We start from the raw sequence: 15,481 nt of genomic DNA on the forward strand, positions 1-15,481 counted from the left end.
CTAGTAGTTAGTTTGTTGTCAGTTCTTGTTAGTGTAGCTCATTAGTTCTTTTATCTGTTAAAAAAAAAAATTTCTCTCAGCCGCAGCCGCTTCTACCATGCCTGGCTCCACAAGCTTTAAGCGCTGCTCTACGTGTAAGGATGCTATTCCGCTCTCTGATGGCCACTCTCATTGTATAAAATGCCTGGGGGAAACACACATTCCCCAAAAATGTGCCCACTGTACCAAACTCAGTTCCAGGGCACGAAAGGACAGGGAGCTTAAACTGAAACTGCTCCTCCTGCAGAAGTCTATCGGGTCAGTTTCAGACCCAGGCGCCGACTCCAGCTCTACTGCCCACCACAGCCCCCCTGCTTCAAAAAAACTGAAGAAAGCTACAAAAAAGGGGCAGCCCTCTCCAGCAAAGAAGTTGGTGAGGCACAAAAGTGCCTCAGGCAGGTCAACAGTTTCCCTGCCTGTGTTTCCTCGCCGCAGCACTTTTGAAGAGCCGGGCTCCTCAGGCACCGCACGAAAGTCGCCTCAGGCTGCGGCGGCGGCGCAAAGCTCCGGTGCCGAGGCTTCAGGCTTTCAGTTGCCTCCCTCGTTTATGGCACCGTTCAGCACCGAGATGAACACGGTGCCGACATTTCCAGCCTTGCCTGACCCTGTGCAGGCTGATGTTGTCCCCCCGGCACCTACCACGGCACCGGCAATCGCAGCACAGGCTGACAGGGAGATCAAAGGAAAAACCCCTGCTCAGAGGAATGTTCCCTCAGGGCAACTTCCTCCTCCGCAGCTTTCACCTCATGCAGGAGCCTCACCTTTTCAATTCACTCAGACAGCAGATCTATTGGTCTCACCTATTCTGCAGTCTCCCCTGATAAATGCCTGTTTTTCTCCAATGCTGGATTCAGGATCAGAACAACCTTCCTCCAGTGAGGAGGAAACTGATCCACAGGCAGTTTTTTCTCCTTCTCAAGACTCCCAGACCCAGATCAACAGGGGTTACAAAAAAAACTACCTCAGCCTGTTCTCAGTATCCTGCACCATGGGGAGTGAACCCTTGGATGGCAACACCTATGCCCTACCCACCACCTTGGCAATGTTGGGCACCATGGGCATCGTACCCCCGAGAACACATGCGCTATGGCACTTCGACCAGGCGCAACACCGGTTTAGCACTGCCTCGTGACGGACCTGCCAGTGACATAAGATACCAGGCAACACCGTCACACTCCCAGGAGCAACTGAGTCCTGCTCCTATTCCAGCAGAGTCCGACGTAACGCTTGAGGAAGCCTTACTTCCCCTTCCTCCAACCCCGTCGGATGACTATGCCAAATTCCAAGACCTCTTTAAAAGAGCTGCAGGTGACTTGAAAATTAACTTAGAGGAAGTCACTGAACAACGGCATGAACTAACAGACATTTTGCAGCCCTCTTCTTCCTCTAGAGTGGCATTACCAATCAACATAGCCCTTTTTAGAACCCGCTAAATCCATCTGGCAGAATCCAGCCACTAGCCTACCTACCTGTAAACAAGCGGACAGGAAGTACTTCATTCCTTCAAAGGGCTCTGAATTCCTTTTTACCCATCCAGCGCCAAACTCATTGATAGTGGACGCAGCAAACCAGAGGGCCAAACAACAGTACGCCCGCTTCAGCCCAGCCAACAAGGACAGTAAACGCCTGGACCTCTTCGGCCGTAAAGTATATGCATCCTCGACGCTACAATTTCGCATAGCTAATTATACCGCAGTCCTTGCAAAATATGACCACAAAAACTATAATAAATTCATGGATTTTATTGATCACATCCCAGAACAGAAGAAACAACAATTCAAAGCTCTGGTTTCCGAGGGACAAACCATATCACGCACCGCTCTCCAAGCGGCCCTCGATGTAGCTAACACTGCAGCAAGGTCGACTGCCACAGCAGTGGTCATGCGACGAGGTTCATGGCTCTCTTCCTCCTTCTTCCCTCGAGAGGTCCAGAGCACCATTGAAGATCTTCCCTTCGATGGGGAAAAACTTTTTGCCTCCACCACAAACGACATGCTGCATTCGATGAAGGACGCAAGAGCAACCCTCCGGTCCCTAGGCCTCCAGCCACCTGCGACCAGAGGACGACAATATAGATATCAACCTTATCACCGACCACGCTACCTCACATTTTCACAACACTCCTATAGACCACAGGAACAACAACAGCAACAACGACGCCAAAGACCAAGATTCCAGCGTCGTCGTCCTAATTCTACAGGGGCGCTGCAACCCCCTCCAACTAATAGGCAGATTTGAAGCATTGGTCGAGGGTTTAGAAAACAGCATTCCCACTTCAGCCGGCACACCTATCTTTGGACACCGCCTACGACCATTCTCTCATCAATGGCAGAAAATTACATCCGACAAATGGGTCATAGAGGTAGTTACAATTGGATACGCCATCCCCTTCCTCTCCCTCCCTCCCACCCACCCACCCTCCCCGTCCCTCTTCAGGGACCCATCTCACGAGCAACTACTCTTCCAAGAAGTGCAGCATCTCCTTCAACTGGGAGCAGTAGAAACTGTGCCAGAATGACACAGAGGGAAGGGTTTTTACTCCCATTATTTCTTAACAGAGAAGAAAAATGGGGGATGGCGAGCAATCCTCGACCTCAGGCAGCTCAACAAATTTGTCAAAAAGCAAAAGTTCAAGATGGTCACTCTCACCACTATAATCCCAGCGCTGGAGCAGGGCGACTGGTTTTCAGCCCTCGACCTACAGGATGCCTATTTTCATGTGACTATACACCCATCCCACAGACGATTCCTACGCTTTACTCTCGGCTCCACACATTTCCAATACAGGGTTCTCCCTTTCGGACTGTCCACGGCCCCCCGTGTTTTTTCCAAGATCCTAGCCGTAGTTACAGCCTACCTCAGAAAACAAGGGGTCGTAATATTTCCTTACCTAGACGATTGCCTCCTCAAAGCTTCAACGTTCGACGAAGCTCTCCGATCCATACGGCTTACTATCAATTGTTTCGTATCTTTAGGCCTGCAAGTAAACAAAAACAAATCCACATTATACCCCACCCAACATCTGGAGTTCATAGGGGCATACCTCGACTCCCGGACGGGTTTGGCATCTCTCCCACCAGCTCGCTTCAATTCTATAAGTCAACTAGCCACAAGGATTCGCAACAGTCCCCAGGTGACTGTCCGGGACTGCCTACAAATACTAGGTCACATGGCCTCGTGCACCTCCGTCGTTCAAAATGCACGTCTATATATGAGGTGCTTCCAAGCGTGGTTGCCCACGGTGTACAGACCGAATGTGCACCCTCTAAACAAGACTCTCTCCATACCTGCCCGAGTCAAAGATTCTCTACAGTGGTGGACAATTCACTCCAACCTCTGCTCTGGAGTCCCCTTTCTTCAGCAGGCTCCATCCCTCATACTGATGACCGATGCATCTCTGATAGGATGGGGTGCACACATGTCTCACCACACAGCCCAGGGGCTTTGGTCTTCAACCGAGACCTCTCTCCATATAAATGTCCTAGAACTTCGAGCCATTCGCAATGCGTGCCGTCAATTCCTACCACTGATCAAGAACCAACACGTACGCATAATGACAGACAATATTGCATGCATGTTCTACGTGAACAGGCTGGGGGGAGCTCGATCCCAGTCCCTGTGCACAGAGGCTATGAAACTCTGGAACTGGTGCATTGCGAACAACATCCGGGTATCAGCGGCCTACCTTCCTGGAGTGATGAATACCACAGCGGACGAACTAAGCAGACATTTCCCGTGGGATCACGAATGGGAATTAAACGAGCACATCATTCGCGACATATTCCGCATTTGGGGCTACCCAGTAATAGACCTCTTTGCAACTGCAAAAAACAAGAAATGTCCCAATTTTTGCTCCAGAGCAGGGCTAGGCAAACATTCCCTGGGAGACGCATTCATGATCCCATGGCACCAAAACTTACTGTATGCGTTTCCCCCGATACCGGTTCTGAACAGGGTCCTGATAAAAATACGAACAGATGGAGCCAAAGTGATCCTAATTGCCCCATCATGGCCCAGACAGCCCTGGTTTCCGTTTCTCACCAAAATGTCCATTCGACCACCAATCCCCTTGCCTCTCATTCCGAACCTCCTATCACAACAACACGGCCGTTTTCTCCACCCCAACTTATCCATGCTCCACCTCAAAGCATGGTTCCTACATGGTTCTCCCAAAATGAACTAGATTGTTCTGAACAAGTTCAAAGAGTGCTCCTGCATAGCAGAACACAATCTACTCGCACCACCTATCTATGTAAGTGGAAACGATTCACACACTGGTGTTCAACTAAACAACTTAGTCCCACGTCAGCACCTCTTCTGCTCATACTTGACTACCTATTGGACCTTAAGCAATCCGGCCTTTCTTCCAGTTCCATCAGGGTCCATTTAGCTGCTATTACAACTTTTCATGACAAAATTGAGGGTACTTCCGTATTTGCTCATCCTATCACCAAGCGCTTCCTCAAGGGACTCCAAACCCTATACCCAGACATAAAACCACCCACCACCCTGTGGGACCTTCATCTAGTTCTCTCTTGCCTAACCCAACAACCATTTGAACCCCTAGCCACGTGTTCCCTTTTACACCTTTCGATGAAAACAGCATTTTTAGTGGCAATTACCTCCGCCAGGCGGGCAGGAGAAATAGCAGCTCTTATGGCAGACCCACCATATACGATATTTTTCAAAGACAAGGTTACCCTCAGGTTACACCCCAATTTTCTTCCTAAAGTACACTCCTCGTTCCACATTAATGAGCCGATTCACTTACCAACCTTTTTCCCGAAGCCACATGCGAACTCGTTCGAAGCCTCAATGCATACACTAGATGTACGCAGGGCCTTGTCCTTCTATTTGGATAGAACCAAACCTTTTAGAAATTCTTCCAGACTTTTTGTTTCCATCGCGGAGCGTTCCAGAGGTACACCTATTTCTACCCAGAGACTTTCGAACTGGATTTCTCAGTGCATCCGGTCGTGCTATCAGATGAAGAAAGTTACACCTCCAGACGGCATCAGAACACACTCCACTAGATCTATGGCTGCCTCTGTAGCATTCTTACGCAAAGTTCCCCTGGCTGATATCTGTAAAGCAGCTACCTGGTCCTCTGAGCACACTTTTGTTAAACACTATGCCCTTACTCAAGGCCCTCTATCTGATATACGTTTGGGCAGGGCTGTACTATCAACGGCGTTCCTATCAGATCCGAAGTCCCTACCTCCTTAAGATACACGGCTTTTAAGTCACCTAGAGTGGAGCACCCACAGGGACATCTCTCGAAGAAGAAGAGGAGGTTACTCACCCTGTGCAGTAACTGACGTTCTTCGAGATGAGTGTCCCTGTGGGTGCTCCACTACCCACCCTCCTCCCCTCTACTTCGGAGTTGGGGTAGCCTCCGTTGTAGAGAAGGAACTGAGGAGATTGGCCACGCATGCGCACTATTATCCTAGACTCACTGCGGGGGGCAGCCTCTGCGCATGTGTGGCCAGTACGAGTACTGCTACGAAAAGTCTCCTAGTGAAGGCGCAGGGACGCACCAACACCTAGAGTGGAGCACCCACACTAGAGTGGAGCACCCACAGGGACACTCATCTCGAAGAACGTCAGTTACTGCACAGGGTGAGTAACCTCCTCATTTGTAAGTTTCACTTTCACGATAAAGAGATTGCACTACAGTACTTACATGAGGTAAACTGAAAAATACTATTTTTGTTTATCACAGTGCAAATATTTGTAATCAAACATAATATACACTTTGTATTCTGTGTTGTAATTGAAATCAATATATATGAAAACGTAAAAATAAATCAAAAATATTTAATATATTTAAATTGGTATTCTATTGTTTAACAGTGTGATTAAAACTGCGATTAATCACGATTAAGTTTTTGAATTGAGATTCATTTTGTTGAGTTAATCACATGAGTTAACTGCGATTCACTGACAGCCCTAAAAATTATGTTCATTGGAAATGTCAGAATGTCTCTGGGCCAAATACATAAATACTTGGTGGAAGAAGGGGAATCGGTATTATCATAGGAAAAGTCTCTCAGAGCAAAAGGGCTAGTTTTATAGAGCTCACTTTGTTCATAAGGGCAGGCTACACAGTGTGTGCGCCAATTTAACTAAATAGTTTTAGACTTAGTTGAACACTGCATGAACTGTGTAAACCAGCCAAGAAAAAGAGAGAGAGAGAGTGTGTGTGTGTTGGATCCTTTTAAGAATTGCTATACCAGAACACCTCAACTGTAATAAAGAAGACATTGCAAAGACAAGCCAAGTGTAAAAATGCCTTTATTTGTATAGCATAGCTCCATTTTCTATATGAAGTTCTGCACACATTGTCTGTGCTCCCCTTTGTGCATTTACACCTCATAAACAACAAACATGCAATGGTTTTAACATCTACTCAATACTCTCCAGCCATTAATTCTCTACATGACATCACTGATCCATCCAGTCAGGTATCCCATCTCCGATCTTAGCTAATGTGAGATGTTCCTGAGAGGAACGTGAACAGTGTACCTAATTAGTGCAATATTATACCTTTCCCCCATGTTACTTTACAGGCTTTAAAGCAGTTCAGCTACCTTAGCCAGAAAGAGATAACCTTGAAGGTGCCCCCTCAGAGGGGAGCAGGAATTGAGACTTGAGAAGAAAAAGCATAGTGACGGTAGGGGGGCAAGGTACATGATCAGGTTTTAAGAACCAAACTTCTTATTTTTATCCCTGTCAGACTGTCTTGGAAAAGCTGATTTAATAATTACTTACATACAAAATATTCCCAACATTCTCTCTGAGGTGTTAGCTTCACTTGACTGTAGGAAGAATAATTTTAATGGACAATGGCTGCTAATTACCGCTTGTTTGTACCGTAATGTTTGTGAGAATACAAGTAGACTGAAATCCAGATGTCATTGTGGTCATAATTAGAAAGTAGATAGACAGGTAATACAGCACGGATGCATTAAGATGTATGGAGTGTTTTAGCTAGAGATGGAGACAGCTTACTGGACTGCAGGGCAGCTGAAATAGCATTACTCAAACATCAAAATGAGACTGGATCAAAGCTATTTGTTTTCTAACTTCAGGGTGGTACCTCTGAACGGAGTGGGGTTTGTTCAGAGGCCTATAGGCAGGTTGAGCAATTTACTTAAAATCCCAGTGTCTCTCTTTATCTCTACCCTCCCTCTCTCTCCCTAGTAATAATATGCCTGATGCTGGCTAGCAATGTACTGTGTACCGCTAAACTGTGCTCCTCTCATTATTGCATTAGGTAGAAAATGTTGCTGTACTCCATTTCTTTCCCTACCTAACCATCAGGCTAATAAAGACATTTTACTTGTATTCTGTCATTAAAGTGGCTGCAGAAATACAGCTTTGCACATATAAATAGGTACCACTAGAAATGATGGGAGCATGATAAGGTAAGGTCACCTGTATAGTAGGGCTATTTCATACCTCCAGAGGGCCAAATTCTATTCAGCGTAAATCTGAATTAACTGAGTGCAGTGAAATTACTTTGGGCTTTCTCCAGTGTTACAGGAGGACTTGATACACTGTCTCTCAGATAACTGTAGAAATATGAATCATAGGGCTTTTGTTTTATATTATTCTCTATGTATTCGATGTCCTGTCAATGGGTCCTTGTCTGTTAGAACATTGCTTTTAAAATCTGTTAAAGTTGTTTCAAATAAAGTTTTTGTTGTAAGGTTTAGAAGTTCGTCATAATTAAGAAACTCTCAATTTGTTGACAATTGCTGTAGATGGGTTCAGGTAACATGAGGGGTATGACTTGCCCCAGCTGAGCCAGCAAAGCATTCTGAGTTTTAAAACAGAGCTGGAAATAAAAGCAAGTTAAGGTAGCTAAGAAGATTATGAGAGAGCAAAGCAAGAACCACCATCCTGGAGGCTTAAGCGAAATATGTGGAGACACTGGTGCTGTTTTTTTAAAACTGTAATGAAGGATAAAGCCTCTTAAGTTCAGAGAGGATTTAAAATAAGCAAGATCACCACTGTGTGGGAAGAAAGAAACCTACAAAGATAGAGGAATAGTAACTGCATACCAGGAGAATTTATTCTTCAGAGCCTAGAGAAAGGTTGTTTCTTCTGCTAAAACAGCTGTGATTCTTCTACGCCCATTGTGGATGTAAGTAGGGTGCCCAGACAGCAAATGTGAAAAATCGGGACAGGGGCTGGGGGGCAATAGGAGCCTATATCATAAAAAGACCCAAAAATCGGGACTGTCCCTATAAAAGCGAGACATCTGGTCACCCTAGATGTAAGAGACATATCAGTAAGAATGTAACCTTTAGCTGTCTTGCTGGATAAATGCATATAGCATGACACAAAGTGAGAGTTGCACAGGTATCAGCAGTTCTGCAAAACTGGGACAGGTAGCCGTGCTACTGTATCTATAGAAAGACTGACTGTGTAGCATTGCTTTTGGTTGCTGATAGAGTTGCATGAAGCAAATTCACACAGGTTTTAAATAGATTCACAACAGTGTGAAAGGAGTTCTCCTATTCCTGTGTTTGAGAAATGGATGGGAAAAGCACGTTAGTGTGCTGGAAACATGTATCAAAGGGAGAAAAGGTGTGATTCAGAGACATGAATGGTTCCTTTGAGCAAGTATCAGTTCTGTATACTACTCATGGATCAACCTCAAAATGCATCAGCAATTCATTTTGTGTAAAGATTACGTTTGTTTGAAGTTTATGCAAACATTCTGCCATATTCTAATTCATCCCTGACTGTGTGTTGTATAGAATGAAACTAGTTGTTAAACTTCTCTATAAACCAGACCCAACAAAACCAGACTATATATAAAGCTAGGAATGGAAGAATTATGAAAACATGTGTTAGATGCTTTGCTGAACTATTCAAAGTAACCAATAGACCCTGTAGAGGTCTGGACTCAACCCTGCAGCGCCTCCTGCTGGTCTCTTCTGGGAATTAGCTCTTCCAGCATCCTGGAGTGCCCCCTGCAGGCCAGTGATCTGTCTGTTCTCTGGCCCCGTGTCCCTCCCGGACCCCGGTGCCCTTTTATCTGGGGTGCTGCCCCCTGGCAGTACACCCCTCAGTACTAGGGTCTCCCCTCCCTGGGGAACCTCCACCCACTATCCCTACCTCACCTCAGAATAAGGCCACTGCCGGTCTCCAACTAGCCCCCATTCCCTGGGGCAGACTGCAGTATAGGCCACTCATCACAGACAAGGTTGGGTTTGGACCTGCTGCCTTGGCTTAGCCCTGGACTGCCCTCTGCAACCCCCAGTACTCCTTGGCCTCCTACTAGGCTGCAGCCTGGGGCTATCCAGGCTGGGGCTCCCCAGCTTGTCCCCAGCCCTGCTCCACCCAGGTACTCTGTCTTAGCTCCCTGCAGCCAGGCCCTTCTCTCCCTGAACACAGAGAGAGACTGCTGAGTGCCTAGCTCCCAGCCTTTTTATACAGGCCAGCTGGGGCCTGATTGGAGCGTCCCAGCTGTGGCTACTTCCCCAATCAGCCCAGTAGCTTTTCCCTTTGCCCCAGCCCTCTGCCAGGGCTGTTTTAAACCCCTCAGGCAGGAGTGGGGTAACCACCCCGCTGCAGACCCCCACAAGCACACAGTATATTAGCCCTAAATTTTGTGATGGGGGAACATCAAGGGTTCAGAGATTAGGAGCTTTCCCTAATCAATAAGGATCTGCATCAACGGAGTCTCCTGTTCCCACATGCTCTCCTCCTTGTGCTGTTTGATGTTGCCTTCTTGCAAGGGAAAAATCAGTGCTATGCAAACTCCTCTAGCATCTTCGGAAAAATGGATAAACTGGTCTCTGTGTGTGGGTGGGTGTGGGTGTGGGTGGGTGTAGCCAGGGGGAGAAAGAGGAATGGGCGTTAGGCAGGATGGCCCAAGCTAAAATCCAGGAGTTTGGGGTGGGATGTGAGAGTAAGCAATAATCAGCCTCATCCTCCATACTGAAGCACAGAACCACTTGCTGGTGAGAGGATTTTACATGCACACGTATTTCGTTAAAATATCTACTAGGCATCCTGACCACATGAATAGTGTAAGCTTAGCCAATTGGAGAATCAGAACTATGTGCTTTGTGTGACCAATCACAACCAATGAACATAGCTTAAAATTTAAAAGTAATGTGTCGCAATTTTGGATATCCCACTGATAAAACACTTTGGAACTATCCTGGAGGATTTTGGGGTCAAGTTATTTAGCTAGATGTTTCAACAACTTGAAAACAGGCAGTTTGTTTTGTTTTGGGGGTGGGTGAATGATACTTTCACCCAGATCCATTAGATAGTCTTAGCAAAGGGGAAACAGCATGAATTAGTATAAACCAGTTATTTTCCCTATCTGTAGGTGCCTCCGTCTCAGCCTGGGGGTTCCCCCCGCCCCCCGGCTCTATTTGGGGGAGTAAGCTCTCAAACCTGGGGAAGTCCCTACCAATTAAGACAGGGTAGGGGAGCTTGGGGACCACCTCTGCAGTCACCCTGGTAGTATTCCCCTGGATCTCAATCCGTACCGGCATTGTGGGGCAGAAATTTACGGTGCCATGAACGCACATTACCCCTATGTTTTTGGCCTGGGTTAGTTGGTCTTGCCCCACCAACTTCCCCGAGACCAGCGTGGCAGCACTCCCGGAATCTATTAATGCTATGGTCTTAATACCATTCATTTTTACTGATCTTGTATACCCATGTGAGGTCATTGTGACCCCTACCAGGTTGATTAGGCCACATTGCTCCCCGTGATCCCCCAGATTATGCTGCATAGGGTCTTCCCACTTGGGGCATTGGGCTGCTATATGCCTCAATTCCCCACACTCGTAACACCGCCCCCTTATTCCGGTTGTCACCCTCTGCCTGGTGCTATTTGGCCGGCCCCCCCAGCCCTCTTTTCCCAAACCCCCAGGTCCCTTCTTGGCCTCGGGCCATTCCTCGGTGTCTTTCCTCCCTGTTACATTTCTCCTGTAGTTCTCGACAGTCCGGAGCCTTGAGTTTGGGGTTGGCTTCCTGGATTGCCGTGTCTCCCTGCCTGGGGTCTGGAACAGTTCACGGGCTGCCAGCTGTCTTTCCATGAGGGAGACCAACTCATCATAGGTGGAGGGGTCATTCTGGCTAACCCAAGCCCGGAGGCCTGGTGGTAGCCCCCTCATATACCGGTCCAGTACCAGGAGCTCCATCATCTTCTCAGAGCTGAAGGCCTCAGGGCGCAGCCATTTCCGGGTCAGGTGGATCAGGTCAAACAATTGCAATTGGGGTGTCTTGTCCTCCGTATACTGCCACTCATGGAACCTCTGGGCTCACAACGCCATCGTTACTCCGGATCTGGTCAGGATCTCTGCCTTCAGCTGGGGGTAATCTGCTGCAGTCTCTGCGGCCATATCGTAGTAGATCTTCTGGGCCTCCCCACACAGGAACGGGATGAGGATACCAGACCACTGATCTCAGGGCCAGGGCTGCTCTTTCAAAAGCCAGGAGGTACGCCTCCACATCATCCTCCCGTGTCATTTTCTGTAGGCAATGGCTGGCCCATATGGTCCGGGTCCCTTCACAGTTGCGGTTCAGTTGCATAAGGGCCTTCATCTGTTTTCACCAGCTTTTTCAGCAGGGCTCGGTCCTGGGCAGCCTGACTCATCAACAGATGATAAGTCTCCTGCTGCATCCGAGTCGCCTCCTGTTGGGCGGTTGCTTGGACCCGGACAGCCTCCTGCTGGGCCGCGGTGGCTTGTATTAGGGCCTTGACCACGTTGTCCATCTTAAGGACGGGAGGGTTTTGGCTAACCCTTGTTTAAGTCCCCAGCGTGTAGATCCCACCCCTGACACCACATGTGGCAAATTGCTGGCACTACTATGATGGGTCTCGCGCTTTCTCTTCTTGGGGGGGGGGTGTTCAGAGCATCATTTCTTGCCCCTGAACTGGAATATTAACTGCCCCACTAGTGTCCTAGAGGAAGGGAGTGGAGAGGGAGGGACCCGGGCCCGCCCTCTACTCTGGATCCCAGCCCAGGGACCCTAGGGATAGTGGTAAACCACTTGAACTAGCGGTTCCTTCCCCTGGGCTACTTCCCTCTCCTGTCCTTCAGTATGTGGGGGGGGGGGGGGGGGGCTTCCTGCCCTCCCTCTGCACAAGCCAGGTGCCCCTTTACCTAGGGTCTTGGTCTTCTTAGCCTACCTCAGCACTTCTCCAAACTTTCCTCTGCTTCCTTCCAAACTGCTCTCTGCTCCAACACCAATCCACTCTGTTTCTACTCCTTCAAACTGTTCTCTGCTCCAACACCAATCCTCTCTGCTCCAACTCCTTCCTCTGTCTGATTGAAGCAGGGGTTTTTTATCGGGTGACTGGCTTCAGGTGCTCTAATTGGCTTTAGGTGCTCTAATTAATTTGTAGCAAACTTTCTTCTCTCTACAGGGAATAAGGCTCCCTTCTAACCCTCTCCTGCTGTCCTCTGGCTATGCTGTATCACACCCCTTACATTAAACAAAACAAAGATAGAACAACTCAGCATTTACAAAGCTGTGATTCCATACAAAAACTGTTATACTTTGAGCCACTTAAATGGCTAAACTAAACATGACCAAGTAAGGGCTAACTTGGTTCCCCTCTTTCCCACTTCAGCCCTGTCAAATGTAGGGAATCTAAAGATTCATACAGAAGTAACAAGCAAACTAATGCTCCAAGGACTTCCACACCAGCAGACCCCTGGCAGATCACATCTTCAAGAACACAGGACTGTTCAGAAAGCAGGGCCGGCTCTAGGATTTTTGCTGCCCCAAGCAGAAACAATTTTGCCCCCCCCCTGTTTTTTTCTTACCCCACCCCCGGCCCCGCCTCAGCTCCGCCCCTTCCCCAAATCCCCAGCCCTGCCTCCTACCCCAGGCTCTCAAGCCTAGGAGGGAGGGGGAGAAGAGGCGTGTGTGCCGCGGCCACTCGGAGTCTCCCCCTCCCTCCCAGGCTCTCAAACCTGGGAGGGAGGGTGAGCAGCGGCGCGCGAATCAGCTGTTTCGCGCGCCGCGGCCGCTCGGGATCTCCCCCTCCCTCCCAGGTTTGAGAGCCTGGGAGGGAGGGCGAGCAGCGGTGCGCAAATCAGCTGTTTCACACGCTATGGTGCGTGAGCGGCAGCAGCGGAGTTGAGCTAGGGCGGCCGGGGCACATTTTTAGGGGCGGCATTCTGGCACCGGCCATGCTGCCCCTAAAAATGTGCCGCCCCAAGCACCAGCTTGTTTTGCTGGTGCCTAGAGCCGGCCCTGTCAGAAAGCTACAAGCAAGAATTGTCTTTCCTGACCAGAGGATTACCATTGGTGATGTTGAAAACTCAATAGTGTTCCTGGGGGATCCAGCCTACCCCTTGTTCCACACGCTCATGAAGCTATACACTAGCCATCTAGACAACATCAAGGAAAGATTCAACTACCAGATCAGCAGGTGCAGAATGACAGCTGAATGAGCTTTTAGTAGATTGAAGGGATTCTGGTGGTGTTTGAGCACAAGACTGCAGCTATTCCCTGAGTGCCAGCAACAATCTTAAACTGGTTCTCGCCATGTCCTACAGCAATCTGTTCTCTACAAAATTGGCATGTTCCCTGCTGATCTGGAGGTTCTTGCGGCTCTGTAAATACTGGAGGATAATGCGTCCTGTGCTTGCAACGCTTATGACAATAGTGCAGAACTGTGCAGGCTCCTAGCTTCTGTCCAAAATTTTGAACAGTGAGGAGGGTCACATGGGTTTATGGGATTTTTTTAAAAAGGTGCAAAATTATGGGATATAGTTGACGTTATGGGATGGGGAAAGTTGCATGCTGGGAAGTTGACACCTTGCTTCCAGTCACCCCTGTGTTACTTGTTTCTGCCCTACCAGGCATTGCCAAAACTTCCCAAAAGGCAGTGCGCTGGATGGTGGCATGTTGCACACTGTGATACCTACCCACGATGCACCACACTGTGCACCAATACAAGCACACATGCAGTGCCAACACAAGGAGTCAAGTATGCATGCACATAAGTGATATACTAACTGTGGTAGCTTTATACCAACTTGCATCGGCAAAAGATTGTCTGTAGATATATCCTAACATACCAGTATTATCTTGAAGAAAGGGGCCCAGTCATAAAATCTTATCTACTCAAGGCCAGGAAAAGGGACAATTCCAAATTGTCTAACACTGGTTCTTAGCTAAAGATAGCAATTGGAAATGACATCACTTGTTTGTTATAAAGAGGTGAACTCTTAAAAAGAGCTAATTACTATTACCTGCCTGACCAAACTGGAGCCTGCCAACATGCATTTGAGCACCCCGGGTCTAGTCCTTTTGTGGGTATTCTGATCAAATGCATATAAACATGAGTTACAGTATAGGTGTAGTAATTGCTTATTATTTACTCTTTTAGACATGTTTACCACAATTGCACAAATACCAGAACCTTAGATTTAATAAAGGTATGTGTGACTGAATTAGGGTTGTTGTAATACCCTATATTATTAATAATAATTCCAACAATATGCCTACAGTTTAAATAAGAACAATAGGAAAATATTACTGGAAGTCTAAAAATGACTGCAGAGCTATCAACTATACTTTCCTACCCTGTTCTCCTTCCTTTCCTCCTTTCTAATCCATTTCTTCTCTCACATTCTGCTCCTTAGACTCCTCTTGTTACTTTTCTGCCCCTTACCTCTGTCCTATCCTTTTCTGTTCATTTCCCTCTTTATTTTTCCCCCATCCCCCTTTTCTCCCTTTCAGTCTCTCCTCTCCCATTCTTCCCTTTTGTTCCTGCCTCTTTCCATCTCATTCAGTCCATCTGTCCTCTCCCAATTTGCCTCTTTCACTCATCTGTTCTGTCCTTTTCATTTCTGCTATCAATGTAATGCTACCATAGATATCTGTAGACATGCCACCTAATTTTCAAAGGGAAAAGCCAATGTAAGCAGGGGAATGGTCCCGCTATTGTGGGGAACTTTCCTGGCTTATACTTTATCCCGGTGAAGAGGTCTAGCAAAAGGATCTGAGTTAGGGTTACCATACGTCCTCTTTTTCCCGGACATGTCTGGCTTTTCGGCAGTCAAACCCCTGTCCAGGGGGAATTGCCAAAAAGCCGATCATGTCCGGGAAAATGGCGGCTCTGCTCCTCCCCGACTCTTCGGCTCTGTTTAAGAGCCGGGCTGCCCGAGAGCTACCGGCTTCGGGCAGCCCCCGTGCCTCCGGACCCTGCGCCGCCAGCCGGGCACTTCTCCTCCCGGGCTCCGGCGGCGCAGGGTCCGGAGGCACGGGGGCTGCCCGAAGCCGATAGCGCTCGGGCAGCCCGGCTCTTAAACAGAGCCGAAGAGGAGCAGAGCCTCCAGCCGCGGCGGCTCTGCGTAACTTACACTGTGTCAGTTACACAGAGCCAAAGAGGAGCAGAGCCTCCAGCCGCGGCGGCTCTGCGTAACTTACACTGTGTCAGTTACAC

General features: G+C 48.1%; 1 long non-coding RNA gene across 1 annotated transcript in view; it reads right to left on the minus strand.

The window, feature by feature from the left end:
• Positions 1-1,775: 1,775 nt before the first annotated feature.
• LOC135982440 (uncharacterized) overlaps positions 1,776-15,481 on the minus strand; it is a 73,658-nt gene continuing 59,952 nt past the window's right edge. Inside the window, exons 2-3 of the long non-coding RNA XR_010599798.1 lie at positions 2,930-3,016; positions 1,776-2,089 (exon numbers count right to left, since the gene is read on the minus strand). This is a non-coding gene — a long non-coding RNA (uncharacterized LOC135982440). The remainder of the gene's footprint in view (positions 2,090-2,929; positions 3,017-15,481) is intronic.

This window comes from Chrysemys picta, chromosome 1 (assembly GCF_011386835.1).
Source record: "Chrysemys picta bellii isolate R12L10 chromosome 1, ASM1138683v2, whole genome shotgun sequence".
NCBI classification, from domain to species: Eukaryota; Metazoa; Chordata; order Testudines; family Emydidae; genus Chrysemys; species Chrysemys picta.